The sequence below is a fragment of the Bacillus rossius genome (assembly GCF_032445375.1).
Source record: "Bacillus rossius redtenbacheri isolate Brsri chromosome 9 unlocalized genomic scaffold, Brsri_v3 Brsri_v3_scf9_2, whole genome shotgun sequence".
Classification (NCBI taxonomy): Eukaryota; Metazoa; Arthropoda; class Insecta; order Phasmatodea; family Bacillidae; genus Bacillus; species Bacillus rossius.
In genome coordinates this window covers 18,105,564-18,120,798 of record NW_026962013.1, presented here as the reverse complement: position 1 = coordinate 18,120,798, position 15,235 = coordinate 18,105,564, and the positions used below count along the sequence as shown (strand labels likewise).

Below are 15,235 nucleotides of genomic sequence, written 5' to 3'. Positions count from 1 at the left end.
TGTGTGTTGTCATTGTTGAAACATGCAAAGGTTTTTTTTAAAGTGTAATTGTAATTTGTTTAATGCAAGCTACATATGTGTAACAAAGTAAAATTCAATCAAATCCACACCTTTTCATAACAATTTTTTTTACAGTTATTTGTTAGTTTTTACTAAAGTATTCTAGATAGGCATTAGGGCACTACACTGACTAGAGAGTGAGCTGCAGTGTATCAGCTAGTGATTCAATAATTAAACTGTATCTTATAAGGTTAGTGGACCACGCTGGTGCCAACGACCCACACATAATCGGTCAGACAATAACCCACCCTGGCGACCTAATGGACAATTAAAATCTTTCAATTCTCACCATCATCCACTAGGCCCACCCCGGGCTTTAGCCTCTAGACCGCTGGTGATGGCAAAGTAGTTTATTTTTAGGGGATGAAGTCACCTGTAAGGGACGGATCAAGCCTACATGCCTAGTCATGCTGAGGATTAGCTATGTTGGAAAAGGGTCTAATGAAGAGTGTGATTTTGTCGGGAATTGGCCAGCCGTTGAAACCATGACTAATTCACTTATTGTTATTTAACTTAAAACTAAGTTAATTAAAGGTCAAATAAAACATGCATTGTTTTGACATCACAAACCCTAGACACAAGACATAATGGAATGCATACATACTACATAAGCTTGTATGCTCGTTGATAAGAACACAGCACAAATGGATGGTCTTAATTGAAAATTTTCTATTTAATACAAAAAAGTTTTGAATTTAGTGTTTTTATATACTTTTTAACGTTTCAATATTGAAATGTAATAAGATTTTTCTGCACTTTTATTTGTTCACTAATATTTTAATGTATATAAAATATTAGACATCTTTAATGTGTATCTCTAATTCAGCTTTTAGGCGCTGCTCTCTATCGGGGATTTAAGAAAGCGTATCAACTTTAGTGAGAAGCATGTTTACCAACTAAATAGAAAAGTGAGAATCAGTTTTCACACAGTATTCAAGTGTCAACGGGAACGACCACGACTGTTGAGTTGAGTGCGCGAACATAGTTTGTAGTTACGGTGTTGTAGGAGTACTGTTTGTTTTGAAACTGAGTACCGTGAATACTACGAAGTTGTATATAACATGTGTAAGTAAAATATACTATAATACTATTTTTAAATACTATTTATGAAGTATGATTGTCATTAAAATATTTTTTTTCCGGTCTGGAGTTATCTACCAAATGCTCGAATAGCAAAAGCTCCCAAGCACATAAATTTGATCTATAATTAATGACTGAAGATGTCAATATGTATATATCTTTCGTGCTGAATGAGATCGGTGTAATGATTTTCTATTTGCTGTATTCAGTTTTTGTTGATATCATTCCTTTACAACGCATTTGTCAGGTTATTTAGTTTCCGCTTAAACATTAACTGAGTGGTACCTAGTGTGATGGCAAAAGTGCTATTGGAATCTCGCCCTTTAATAGACTGGTTGGATTAAATTTTTCTTCTATAACCTTTTTCTCTTTTACAGCAACCTTACTGTAGTTTTTGGATTTTATACAAGTTACCATTAACGGTTCATTATGATCTGTCAGTTTATTCTTTTGCCTGTAAAATAGGAATCTGAACTTAAATTGGCCCACTAATCTTACCCAGGGGCGTAACAACTAAATTTCCAAAAGGGGGGGGGGGGGGGGGCAATATACCTCTTTATAAAGAATCATCGATCCCCCCTATTGAAGCGGGGGGGGGGGGGGGGGTCCAGGGGTCCTCCCCCGGGAAATTTTGTATTTCAAGGTGGAAAATGGTGCTATTTAAGCAGTTTTACTATCTAAAACTTGATTACACAGCACTTTCTTTGCCCCCGTTTGCCCCCACTTCAAGGTTTCAGAGGGGGGGCAAAATACCCTTGCCCCCCCCCCCAACTTGTTGTTGCGCCCCTGATCTTACCTAGTCTTTATGAATGAATCACTAGGGGCAAATGTTGACAAGTGTTAGGTGGTTGATTTAAAGGTACCCATAAATTCCCAGGGAAAATTAATTAATTACAATTGGGAAGATTGAATTAATTGATCTCTCTCGCTATTAGGCTTTCAACCGGTGGCAAGGAGTTCTCCCCTTTTTTCACTCTTGTTTGTCGGAGGGGGGAGGGCTACATGACCTTAAGGAAAAAATTAAATGTGTATCTTGAGGGATTATAACACAAATAGTTATCAATAGAAAAGATAAAATGTATACCTAATCAATAAATCTTGACAGACCAATACAAAGTAATGACTCACTGGAAAGTTTTGGAATCAGTTGTATAACATCCATTTAAGAATTGCGCAGCTAGTTAACTACCACTACCATACAAAAAATGGCCAATAAATATAAGTAACAGTAGTCACAAATTTTTGGGAAATTAAAAAAAAAAAAAGCAAGTGACACATGGTATAACGTGTGGTAGAACATAATCATAAACTACTTTCATTTTATGAGTTTCGTACTATCTCAAGAACAGTTGTATTATGAATATGACAGAGGGTTAGGTAATGAAACACACAGTAAATATCTAGTTTAGAGGCAATAAAATTCAAACAATGGTGTTATACAACACTACAGACCCTTGAAACAGTATTTTGAAATGCACTCTTCATGGAAAATACATTGTCCCTATTTTATTGTACTCAGTATTATTTTCCCATGTGCCCGACATCCGTTTCCACCAACTAAAAAAATGCTTTAACAAATTACTCAGAGCAACTCTCGGAAAATACAAATATGTAACCAACATACAGCTACATGCCCTCGCAGACACTCCATCACCCAGCGATCTTGTTATACAATATGCAGACACATTCTTTCGCAGAGCAGCACAACACCCGTCCACACTAGTACACAACATTGGTCACCACAATATCACACAACCTCACCCACACAAGCTCATTATCGACTACCATCCAGGGTGGCCACCGTAACTGGGCACCCCAGAGATCCCTACATTGCGACCCAAAAAGTGTGTTTTCCTGCCACAGGCGCCCACCACAGTGCAGTGCCACCATTCTCTCAATGAACGTTACCCACACCGACTGTAAATAATTTACATATTTTATATAGGTCTAGTCCTATTTTGTTATTACTATATAGGCTAGTACATAATGCATGTAATACCAAATAAACTCCTATCTAGTGCTTTCTACAACTAGTGTCCAGGCAAACAAAAACATTGAGCCCCGGGCTCCAATTAATATAGAAGGTTTATTAAAATGTTCCTTCAAGATTATCCTGTAAAACATGTGAATGTATGTATATATGAGAATAGTTATAATGTTAACAAAATATGTTATGTCCTTTGGTAAAAGAGCACTGAGTGCTGGAGTAGCAACTACTATGGCACAATCCGTGTAAAAATGCATAAATAAAGACTTATGAATTAGAAATTTGATTTGATGGAAAATAAAGAAAGGTCTGGAGTTTTGTAGGACATAATTGTTGGAATTTTATTATTTTTATTATGGGAAAACAGCTTAACTAGAATTTTACTCAACCCACAACTCCAGGAGTGCACAAGACTAGATAGGAAATGTAATGATGTGAAAACAATAGTACCTTGAGAAAACTGTAGCTGCAAGCCTCAAAACTAAATGAGGGACTTGCCAGTTATTTGAATCTGGATCCTCTTTGTGAAACATGAATTCTGATGAGCCAGTGATAACATATATATTACTTAACTAACAATGTGTAATTGCATAGTCTATAGTAAGAGTATCAGTCAAACAACACCAAACATTTTAGTTTCTCATATTGTACTGAATTCAAATTATATGAAAGTTTTTAGGATGAATGTTTTCTGAATTTTAAGATACCTAGACATCTTACTATTATATTAAATGTTTAAACAAAATCTTAAAAACAAAAAAATATATATATTATTTTTGAAAATGAAAATATTTTCTCCAAAAAACATTCATTATCATTGGTTTGAATTAGTATTTTACAGTATGATCAATACTTTTATGATTTAAGTAAACACAATGTTAGAGTGTTAGTCTTGTTAGCCAGTTTTAGGATTTTATAAATGATAAGACTACAAATTTCAAATACATATTTTGTTAAAATGTTTTTTATCTTGGTTTTAGAATGTGTAGATGAGTTGTTTATATTTTTTACATGATAAATTTGACTATAAACATCTCTCAGCATTACTTATTATAAACTTCACAATGTATGTCCTTTTCACAGTTCATTTTATCAAAATGTAGGAGGGATTTCAAAACACATATATTTGGAAAATGGAAGTAGGAACATTTGTGTGTTTTTGAAATAATATTGTTTATAGTATAACCATAACTACCACTAAACTTTTGACCTTGGCCCAAGGAAAACAAGCCTGGAATCTTAGTCAACTATTGCAACATTTTAATTCAGTTGTTTTGCTTTAACCTTTGATTTGCAAAATATAAGTCACAGTTGTGTAGTGTAATTATAAGTTTTAGGGGTAGATAATAAAGACCCACATAAAACTTTGGAAACAATTTATGCACAAAAATGATTCCCAATATTAACTTATTATCTTTGCCTAAAAAAATAATTACAAGATGAATGCAAAAAAATGAAAGTGTTAGTTAGTATCCTGGATGGTTGAATATTTTCAAGGAGGGTGCTGTGTTGGTTGACTCAAGTTTATCATCCTAATTAGAAATAATAAGCCATAGGGATCAAGAATCCAATGATTGTATTGGTTTTATTTGATTTTTAAATCTTGTAGGTAATTCATGTGTTTATAGGATTATATAATACCCTTGATTCACTCATGAATCTAAGGTGTACAGTTGTGATCTCTGACTGCCCTACATCATTCAATAAATTATTTGCTTATCTGTAATTGGATAATAATTGTGTGTAACAAAAAATTAACAGTTTTTAAATACCAATAAAAATCTGTAGTGGTAATGTTAAGTTAGTTTTGATTTTTTTATAGCTTGCTAAACTTCTTAGTCAACTTATATATAAAACTTCAGATAAGTACTATATCAAGTTTTTACTTTCTAAATCACTGATTTTGTGTAGTGACAGCTATAAATTGTATCAGTCTTTCAATAGATACAATTGAACTTATTTGCACACACATTCACTACAATTCTTATAACATTATTAACACCTATTGCATAGACCTACATAATTATTTACTCAATATTCTAAAAACTTACATAACACCCCTTCCGCGTAAACGTCGTTTACTACCCCTAAAATCACAAACAAATGAACACACAAACATCAAAACACCACCGGTACTACCAACACCTTCGCTTCCATACTCTGTTCCAATACTATAATCCTACCTCATTGGCCTACTAAAATGACGTCATCGTTTTCCCCTCCGCTATTTTAAACCAATTGGAATCCGGTATCGTAACATGCGCACCTGCTTTAAAGTTGTTTGGCCTGTACTATACAGGACCGTTATTTTCATAGTGATATATTGAAAAATAATGCCACATGGCTTATGACATTCATAAGTTATTAGGTCAGGTTTATAAACTACGCAAGAAACGCAAGACGCAAAAAGTTAAATTACGACGTATTTAAATACCCGTTTATAAACTACGCAAGGCACGGAAACGTAGCGCAAGCATCAGCCAACTTCCAATTTCTTGCGTTTCCGCCGTCCATATTTAAAGTGAAGTGTTCAAAAATCTTTTTAAAGATGCAGACGTAATGTGTGTATAGTGTAGAAGACCACGATGTTTATTTTTATGCATCACGTTTTCATGTGAAAGAACACTTGTAAATTAAATTATTAAAAATTTTATATTTTTCATGATAAACATGAATTATAAAACGAATCCCGGAGAAGAAATTCGTTTTCTGCAGTTTTACAATTTCAAGTTGTAGGTTTTAGTTACGTCTTGGCGACTTTCGTGCTTTACAAACGACCGATATTTCCTTGCTTTGGTTGTTGCTCTTGGTTTGCTTGTTGTGTTTCTTGTGTAGTTTAGTTGCCTCATTTAGTGTGAGAGCTGTTTAAATTAAAGCTAAATCACCCACACTAGTCAGTGGGGACCCTACACCTTTTGAAGGGCCTTAATATTTTACCGAAGAGCCTGCGCGGCGATTGAAGTGTCCGCCAGGTGCTATTTTCGAAGTGACTCTCAGGCACATGTTCATATTCTCGAAGGTAGAACTACTTTAGGAACTCGGGAATTGTTTGCCGCGTGTTGTAAAATATTAACTGCTTGTCGCGTGCTGTAAAATATTAAATATGGGGTTACTGCTTCATTGTGGCGCGCAAAAAAGAGGTAAAAGACTGGGTCTGTTGCGTGCCTAGCGCGTGCCGCCTTTATCAGTAGGAGTTCCGAGTGGATTTTGCATTATGTCGCAACTGAGATGATTGAGATGATTTTATGTATCCTAAAAATAGCGCAAGTGAAAATTTAATTGTTTTATTCAAAAACCAAAATTAAATCAATATTGACAATACATCACAGCATGCAAGAAATAACCTTGCAATTAGTTTTAATTAAATGCATTATTTTACGTTCAACGTATTAATTTTTTGATGTTTCATCTACCATAATAATTCTTGTGTATTTGCTGTATGGTACGCTACTTCCGATTAAAGGGCCTGTATAAGTTAAACTCTTTTGTGATCATAGTTTCTCGACTGTGGTTTTAGCTGCAAGCCGGAGCGGTATGAAATAAATTATTTTACACTCGTGACGTAAATAAAGCGAAATATTTATGAGTTAGTACAAATACAAGTTAGGATAGCTCAGTACGACGTTTCGCCATATGCAGTCGCCATCATAACTCTACCCTGATGATGGCGACTGCAATTTCGACCGAAACGTCGGTGATATATTCGCCTTGGACGCGGCTACAACCCAGAAGCCAAGCTACTTCAGACAAATGGCCGCGAAAGCCTACGAACTTTATTATAGTTCTCTCGTTCGTGCAATAGACAGCTTTGCAGTATTATCGCAGTGGTGTTTGGTCTGAGTGCCGTACGTTATCGATTCTTGCGTCTGCCGAGCGTGATCGTAGTTAAATGTTAAATACGAGGAACGCTTTAGCCTTGAAGTGACCCGTTAGCCTTCACTTCACTTCACTTCACTTCACTTGCCTCGTTCTTCAGCATCAGTGTCGGCGGTTGTTGCGTCACACGCAAGGGCGCCCATACCCGGGGGCAGGGGGGGGCCGTGGCCCCCCCCTAGCTTTCAGGGAAGGAAAAAAATATAGTGTAGTCAGGTGTTTTACTTTAAAGAAAATTATTTAAATTCGGTATTATGTAGAAGTGATTCAACACGAAGATATTATTGTATATCGTTTTTTACATGTCTATTTCATTTGTTATGTTAGTTCAAGCATTAGTTTCTGCTGCTGCGATATAAGGTGTTGTGTACAGGGAGAAAACGCTGTTCAAGCGCAACGCCCGTGGCGAGTCATTCCCCTTCGTATTCCTACCCAAGCTCGCGCGATAACACAACACAACAGATTTAGACCAGTCAGAGTTAGACGACGCGACAGTTGACATGTGCTTGTAGACGGCGAAATGTTTTGCTACTTTTTCGTCATAATAATGTGTATGTTCACAAATAACATCTCAAAACAGAGATTTTTCAATAGTCTTTAGGTCTACCTACAGTTTTATGCATCTGGTCTAGATTTAGTTTAGTGTATTCAGTCAGTATAAATAACTTAAGTGCAAATAAATAAGTGAAAAGTGTAAAGATAAAAACCATTGTTATTATGTAGTGTTTCTTAGTTTTCCTCATTCGTCACATCCGCTCAGAATATTCACAATTTTTAAGGTAAGCTAACACCTTTAAAGTTACTCAAATAAGAATTATTGTTCAGAAAAGTCTACAACGTAAAATTTATGTTGGAATTTTTAATTTAGAGGAAAACCACTTTTTCCCTTCAAAAGTGTTTAAAGGGATAAGGATTCCGCTACCTTCAGTAGACTCGAAAGCAATTTACACTGGAATCTCGATTTTACGTATGCTCACAGTCGCTTGGATTGCATTCGTAAAATCGTTATCTTCATAAAATTTCAAACACCCCACCCTGTGAAGATACATGTTATAATTTATTGAACGGAATATATATAATATTAAATAGTAAAAACAATGACTGCTGTCTGCCCTCTGCCCTCCCCTTATTTTTTTTTTTAACATTCCACAACTTGCTTCATTGCACGAGTGATATAAAAGCGACATCACAGCGACTAAACACAGTTGCACCACGCATTGCATCATGTTAACTTTTGTGTGGTGACAGTAGGTTGTCCGACATGCCTTTCTTGGATATCTTTCCTTTTCGTAAGACGCGTGTTACTAAAATAAATTTATATTTGAGTTTGCAAACTTGTCCACTCCTTGCCAGAGACGACTGAACACAGACGAGACTATCCAGGGTCGGGTTGATGAGCTGGAAGAATTCCCTGCCTTGCATTTTTATGGACTTCACCTTATCATATTTATCAGTTAATCTTTAACAAATCAGCTTGAAAAATATTAATGAACGCACTTTTAGTAACATAATCGAGGAGAACAAGCACACAGTTCAGTGTACACCTGTACTGTTTCATAAAAGTGATCATAGGTAGGGACTGGAAAAATTCGCGGTTTCAATGACCACTAGGATAGACTAAACGATTCTCCTATGTACTCTGGCAACTATCACATGGTCATTGGCTACCGACTCGGGGAAACTGTTTACTGCGATTCTTATGATTCGATACTTCTTTTGTTGAGTGTTTGCCATTGGCTCAGAGTCCTTCAGGTAAATTGCGGTCCAATCACTGACGCAGCATTAAGCTAAACGAGTTTGGATTCCAGCCTGTCTCGAAAGGAATCCGCGAATTTTTACGGTCTTTAATCATAGGCTTATTTGGTGAAAAAAAACGCTGCTCTTTAACGACAGACATTCATTAAAAACACAGTACATTTTAGTGCGAGAAGCCCTTGAATTGGTGATAGCCATAGGGAATTATTTGTTTGTATAGTAAGTTAAAAAAAAGCTTAGTTGAAAATCCGCTCGTCACGTCTACTTGCTGCGTCACTTATACCATTTTTGAGCGTTTTTTACTGGGAAACCGATGCAGCGAAGGTAATTAATGCGAAAATTGTCAAGATAATGCCTAATGGCTTGGGTTGCTGGATATTAGCGGAAAGGAGAGGAAGTAGCTACTCAATATCGTTTCTTTCTCTCACGCTTCTCAAGGTTTCAAGCTCAGTTGCTATGTTCACGAGCTGGAAATGTTGGAATGGGTAAGGAATGTTGAGTATAGTTCATTTGCGGTAAAATAAATATTTTTACAGCCTTGGCATAATTTTTCAATCTAAGAAATTTCGAACTTTGCGACAAATAAAGTGTACCTAGTCCATTTTTTCTTTTCGATTTTGAGTTTGATGCCGCAATAACTTATACAATATTCACTAACGGTAAATGGCTGTTGTATTAGCTTTAAAATATGAATACGCTGTGCATTAAAAATTAATATCTTTATATGTTTTCATAGTGTTTTTTTAATTTTTTTAAAAATATATTTTGGTGTCAAATTTTCCGAATTTTAGATGGTTCCTGAAAAAAATGTATTCGTAAAATCGCGGCTTCGTTCAGTCCGGGCTCCGTAAAATCGAGGTTCTAATGTACTCTTAATTCTGAAGTTAAGTTCTGAACATGTTATTTAAGGGTTTATCAATGCCGTATTTACGCGCAGGCTATCTAGGCTGTAGCCTATGGGCCCGCACCACAAATGGGGGCCCGCACCACACGACACGAAAAAAAAAAATTATACTGCGATGTGGATCTTCTTATATTCTTAAAATACGCGTCGACATAGTATGTCCAGTTGTTTTGTGTGGATTAATTGCGCCGAACTAAACTCTTCTGTGGAAAGCTGATATATGAGTTATGTCAGCATTTAGAAATTTTCGATTATTTTCATTGGTTTTGGTGTCACTTAATTCCTTAACATCTAAATACTGTTTGGTTAAATAGTCTAGTTTAATAATAAACTAATTTTTTCTGTGCTTTACTACTGAATCCATCTGTGCTAATTTTAAATGATAAGCAATTATGATTCATATCGAAACATAGTAATATTCATTTAATTGTGAAACAATTTTTGACTGTAATTATAAGCGTAGTTCAGGTGTTACATTTAAAAACAACTGTTTTCTGACTGTGATAACATACTCAAATCGTTTCTCTCCCAAAGTTGAATCTTTTGATCAACACGTTTTAAACTTTATAATTATTTTAATTTAATTTGTACGCGACATTTATTTAGGGGTAAAGAAAGCAATTAGTTGAAGGACTGTATTCTTGATATCCGTGTACCCGAGACGCTTCAAAAGTATAAGGACTCTATTCCTGCATTTGTGTTTCTAAAAATTCATTTGTTTCAATAAAATAGTTAATATTTAATTAATAAAGTAGCCAATAAAGATTTTTTTTTATGGCGAATGAGTACTGTGGTCTATTATTTTAGTAACAGGACAAAAAATTTTAACAGGGTCAGAACTGGAACTATTTTATGGCTAGTAACAAGCCGCAGTTAAGTCTTCCAAAATATTAAAAATACTTCATACCCCTAAGTCTGGCCCCCCCCTACAAATTATCATATGGGCGCCCTTGGTCACACGTCATCCTGGTTTCAGCGTACGAAGTGTACGGGATGTCTAATTTAGGGATAACAATTTACTTTGTGTTTTTTTTTGTCATTTAAAGATGGATATCTTTATTGACGTTTGTCAGACATTTTTATCAATACGTGGATGTCGAGAGCTGCAGATAATGTTATTGACATGACACTATTCATCCTGACATTAAAACTCAACTGCTATTAAACGCTCGTTAGTTTGTTGTATTCGCATTTCATCCCCCCAAAATATGTCTAGAAGCAAATAGCAGCTAACAAGAATGTGTTGAAAACCTTAAAAATAGCTTTTATTTTATGTTTGCGTCATCGCCGGAAAATGAAAAAAAAAAAAAAAAATCCGCTCCATAATTAGTGTTGTTTATCTTTGCCACAGCCATGTACATTTAGTCGCAAAAAACATCCGACCACTGAAAATTGACAATGAAAAGAACATGAATAACACGAATGCTACAAGCAGAATTAATTGCAGTCCCAATGTTCGGTACTACTTGCTGTATAACACGTTCGACTCCAGAACCGAGTGAAGTCTAATTTACTCGTCTCCAGTATCGAAGAAACACGTCTGCCAATTACTAGCCGCCTGTCCTGCACCAGCCGGTCTAGACTCCTTGTAGCTGCCACCTACTTTTACCGTCTCTGTCCTCCGCAAGGACGTTCTACTTGGTCCGCATACCGCATGTCGTTACTCGCAGTGCTGACTCGCTTTCAGCTGTTATGTTCATTAACCGAGGAGCGAGTGAGCTTCCGCACTCGCCGGACGAGTTGTCTCTTGGACTCGTTCCGCTTTCGGTCCTTGATGATGGCTAGCTGACGAACTAAGTTCTTTGATCAAATATCAAACTGGTGCGGCTTACCTAGTTGTTGTCGTAAGTCCGAAGTTACCTGGGCGGCGCATCGACGGGCAACATGTCGTTACTGGCAGCAAGGCGGGCAGGGCAGTCTGAACGCAGCTTCTTCATGACGACGCATCGGTGGTTGTTTGTAGTCTGTATTTGTGAATTTTTTAAAAATCTGAAGTGTGCGGGGAGGGTCCAGGTTAGGTGAGGACCTAAGCGTGTCTCAGGCTTAAAGCCTATGCAATGCTGGATTTAAAACATGCGGGCAGAGCTCACGGGCATCTTGTGCCACTGGGGTTTATTGGCCAGTCATGGCAGCGATTGTCGCCATGGCTGACTTCCGCTAGCTTAAAGCTAGCTAATGGTCAAACCTGCATAACGCACGGAAAACCCTGGGCCGGATCGTGCGGGGATCAATTAACATGTATTAAAGCGAGCAGGTAACTTCTGGACAAGGGGAAGAAGGTACAGGTAAGAATAGCTGGGCGGGGCAGAAAAATCAACCATGCGGGGGCTGGGAAACTTGGGACTTTGGGGGCCCGCATTTAAATTTGTTGCGCAGTCATGGGTCAACCCGCCCAGCTGCCAGTCAGCTGCCTGTAAAAAAGAAAGAAAGAAATGGGTGCTACTGTATATATTCCCATCCCCTAGCGCCGGAACAGCGGCTAGGCCTGCGGGACAGCCTCGGTTCACTGCCTTTGTGTACTCGGCGGAGGGCTCTATATGCTCCCAGTGGGTAATGAATGGACTTTTTCGCCAGCGCATTCTATACGAGGCTCGCTACCGTGGTCGACTTCTGGCCACGTGGCTGTGACGTGGAGTTAGGCAGGTAGCCTAACGTTTCAAGCATGAAGCGAGATTAATGTGTCACTGGAAAAGGAGCGCGTGGTATGCCATCAGGGGGCTAACACCAAAGTCAAATTCAGGCTCCCCAAAAACGAGAACGTTACGGTCTACAACTTACGATCATAACGATGCAAGCTGACATCAGTATAATCAGCAATGTTCCCTAGTAAAACTACTAGCTGCTTGATCTTCATGCAGAATTGAATGGAATTTACGAGCCGGTGAAAGCATAGAGCATGATTTAAAGTTATGAATTCACAGTTCAATTATTGATGAAACATTCATACCTAAAACCATTGTTATTCAAGCATTAAAAAAAACATTCTTGTATAATGCTCACGTTTTTATTATGAACTTTATGTATGTAAAATAAACCGAATAACTGGATCACAAAGATACATTTGTAAAGGAGTAAACTTGCTAAAATGTCTTCATGTTTTAAATACGCACTTGAAAATGAATACAGGGTTCCTTTGGGAGAAATGCTTTTGTTTGGGTCCGCATTCTCACCCCTTCAATTTTAACTGACAAATGTGAGAAAATTTCAAGTCACTGTTATGCATTAAACACATACGGAGTTCCTGAGTAAATGCCAAATTATAACCCGTAAACGACGCTTAAAAAACGTGACGGCATTACAAAACGCCAATCAAGCAATTTGAAGTCTTGCGTGTGTCTACCGCAATAGCCTGTCTCATCCTTTGTTTACAGTGTGCATTTAGAGTTTTACGATTTCTGCCATAGCGGACTCCTAGTTTCGGTGTGCCATTTGCCAAGTATGCACCGTAGATCGAAAACAGTTTTAAACACAAATTCTTAATGAAAAATTTTTAAAATGTAAAATTGTATTTTTTTAAAGCAAAGTTTGGAATGTGAATTTTGGAAATACGTTTTACTGTTGTATTTAATCAAAGGCATCATTATATAATGTTCATTGTAAATTTATAAGGAGAGAATTATTGAAAAATGCTATCTTTGTTTCAACTTTTTTTGTCAACAGTTCTTTTAATGTCATTTAATATTTAAAATTTTGGTTCTGTTCGACCATACCACATATTCATGGAATGCCTTGTTATTAATAGTCACCGACTGCTACAAATATTTTCTCCTGTGACATAATAATTAGTGTTTAAAATAGAATAATTTTTTTTTCCGTTCAGAATGCATACAACTGTAATAGCTAATACTGTCAGCAACTGTGTTAGTTCTTGAAAAAATCAACAAAAATTAGAAAAATATTTAAAATCTATTAATTAATGACGTTATGCAAATTAAGATATTAAACGTTAACAGGCCGGGTAGTATCGATTTGGCAACATATGGCGCCATGTACTATGTACTGCAACCTAAGCGTGAGACAGATTATAGAGCCTTTAGTTCGCTAGCCGCCGCGAGCTTCACTGAGCTTCACTAGATGGACTGACATGGCAAATATCGCACATACCCACTCTTTAACTTCTTACCTCCATGGCCTCTGTGTAACAATGATCATGGCACGGTGCGCAGTAGCCTAAACTCACTCTGTGTCTCCATCCACTCTACGCCTAGGTCATTGGCTGCTCACTCCGGCTCCGAGTAGAAGTTAGTGGGCGTCCAAGTGCACCATTCTCGTGACGTCAAGGACGACATAAGCTATTTTTAATTAAGCGACCCGTAATTTGTTGGGCGCCCGAAGGCGCAATTGTGCCCTCCCTCGTGCCCATTTTGGCAGAGTCTAATTGGCGGTTCCTATCTTGAGCTTGAGTTAGCCTGTTTCTATCCTTGAAGAATGTCCTACAAGAACATCGGTTTGGTCGCTTGATGTTGGTAAATAATATTTCCTTTGTTCTCACGCCGTCTGTTTCGACGTCGTTCACTTACTACTTTAACGTCGACCGAAATATTGTATTTGGTGCGACAAGCAGCTTTATTTGTAAAAGTGATGCAGAATACGTCTAAAAATTGAATCAGATTGAGTTACTCGAATTAGTAAGCCTCTGTGTGGAAGGTCTTTGGATGCTCAACATTTTTGGGCTCTTATTGGTTATAAACTGTGTCAGATCGCTCCTTGCCTTGCTGCGTTAAAGGGAAGAGATGAGAACAAAAGTATGCTATCTTGATTAAACAGATTACGTTTGTCAATTTCTGGCTTCGTTAAAGCATAGTTTATAACTTAGTGGAATGCCAGACGTTAACAGTGTCTGGTTGCTGCAAATAGTTTTCCCTGTGGCGTTTAATATTAATTTTTGGGACTGACAACAATTGTAATAATACTGTCAGAAACACTTTTTTTTAATGTTTTTAAAATCGTTTAATGTATGTTTTTTGTATTAAAGAATGCAATCTTCAATTTTACACGTTAAAAAAATTTGTTATAGCACAAAAACTGTTGAAACTGTAATGGCGTATTTCTGTCCCCTATCTCTCTTTCTTTCTTTCTCCCTTTACTGGAGCTTTACTGCGCTCTGCCATCGTAGGATTGCACCCACGAAGTAAATAATGAATACGTGATCTGCAAGTTGTACTCTATCTTAAGCAGCTTTTCCGTTGACTAAACGTGCTTTCAACTTGTGGGGTATTCACTAATTAAAAGTTTATATGGTCTGCTAATTTCGTGTTAAACAAAGCATACTTTAAGGAAATTAAACATTAAAAAAGAGAAATATAAACCTTATCTATCTGTATTTAATTTATTCAAATGAAAATGGCATGTTTTAGTAATTCTTTTTTACTATCCAAGTTTTTTTTAATGATATGGTATTAATTATATTCTGCCAGACCTTTTGAAATTGTTACGATCTTTATATATACACGAGCTATGGTAATTGTTCCTTATTGGGTATCCAGTTTATATAAACGCTTTATAATGCATATCTTCAAAAACAAAACAAAAATATATTTTGGTAATTGTACAGTTTTAATTCACCTGCTTACTTT

The 15,235-nt window shown here is 36.7% G+C and overlaps 1 protein-coding gene across 1 annotated transcript in view; it reads left to right on the top strand.

Annotated features, from left to right (window-relative positions):
* Window positions 1-677: 677 nt before the first annotated feature.
* The window catches only part of LOC134543126 (protein GDAP2 homolog), a 166,264-nt gene continuing 151,706 nt past the window's right edge, over window positions 678-15,235 (top strand). The window contains exon 1 of the mRNA XM_063387961.1: window positions 678-1,125. The gene's annotated coding sequence lies outside the window, so the exon portion shown is untranslated. The remainder of the gene's footprint in view (window positions 1,126-15,235) is intronic.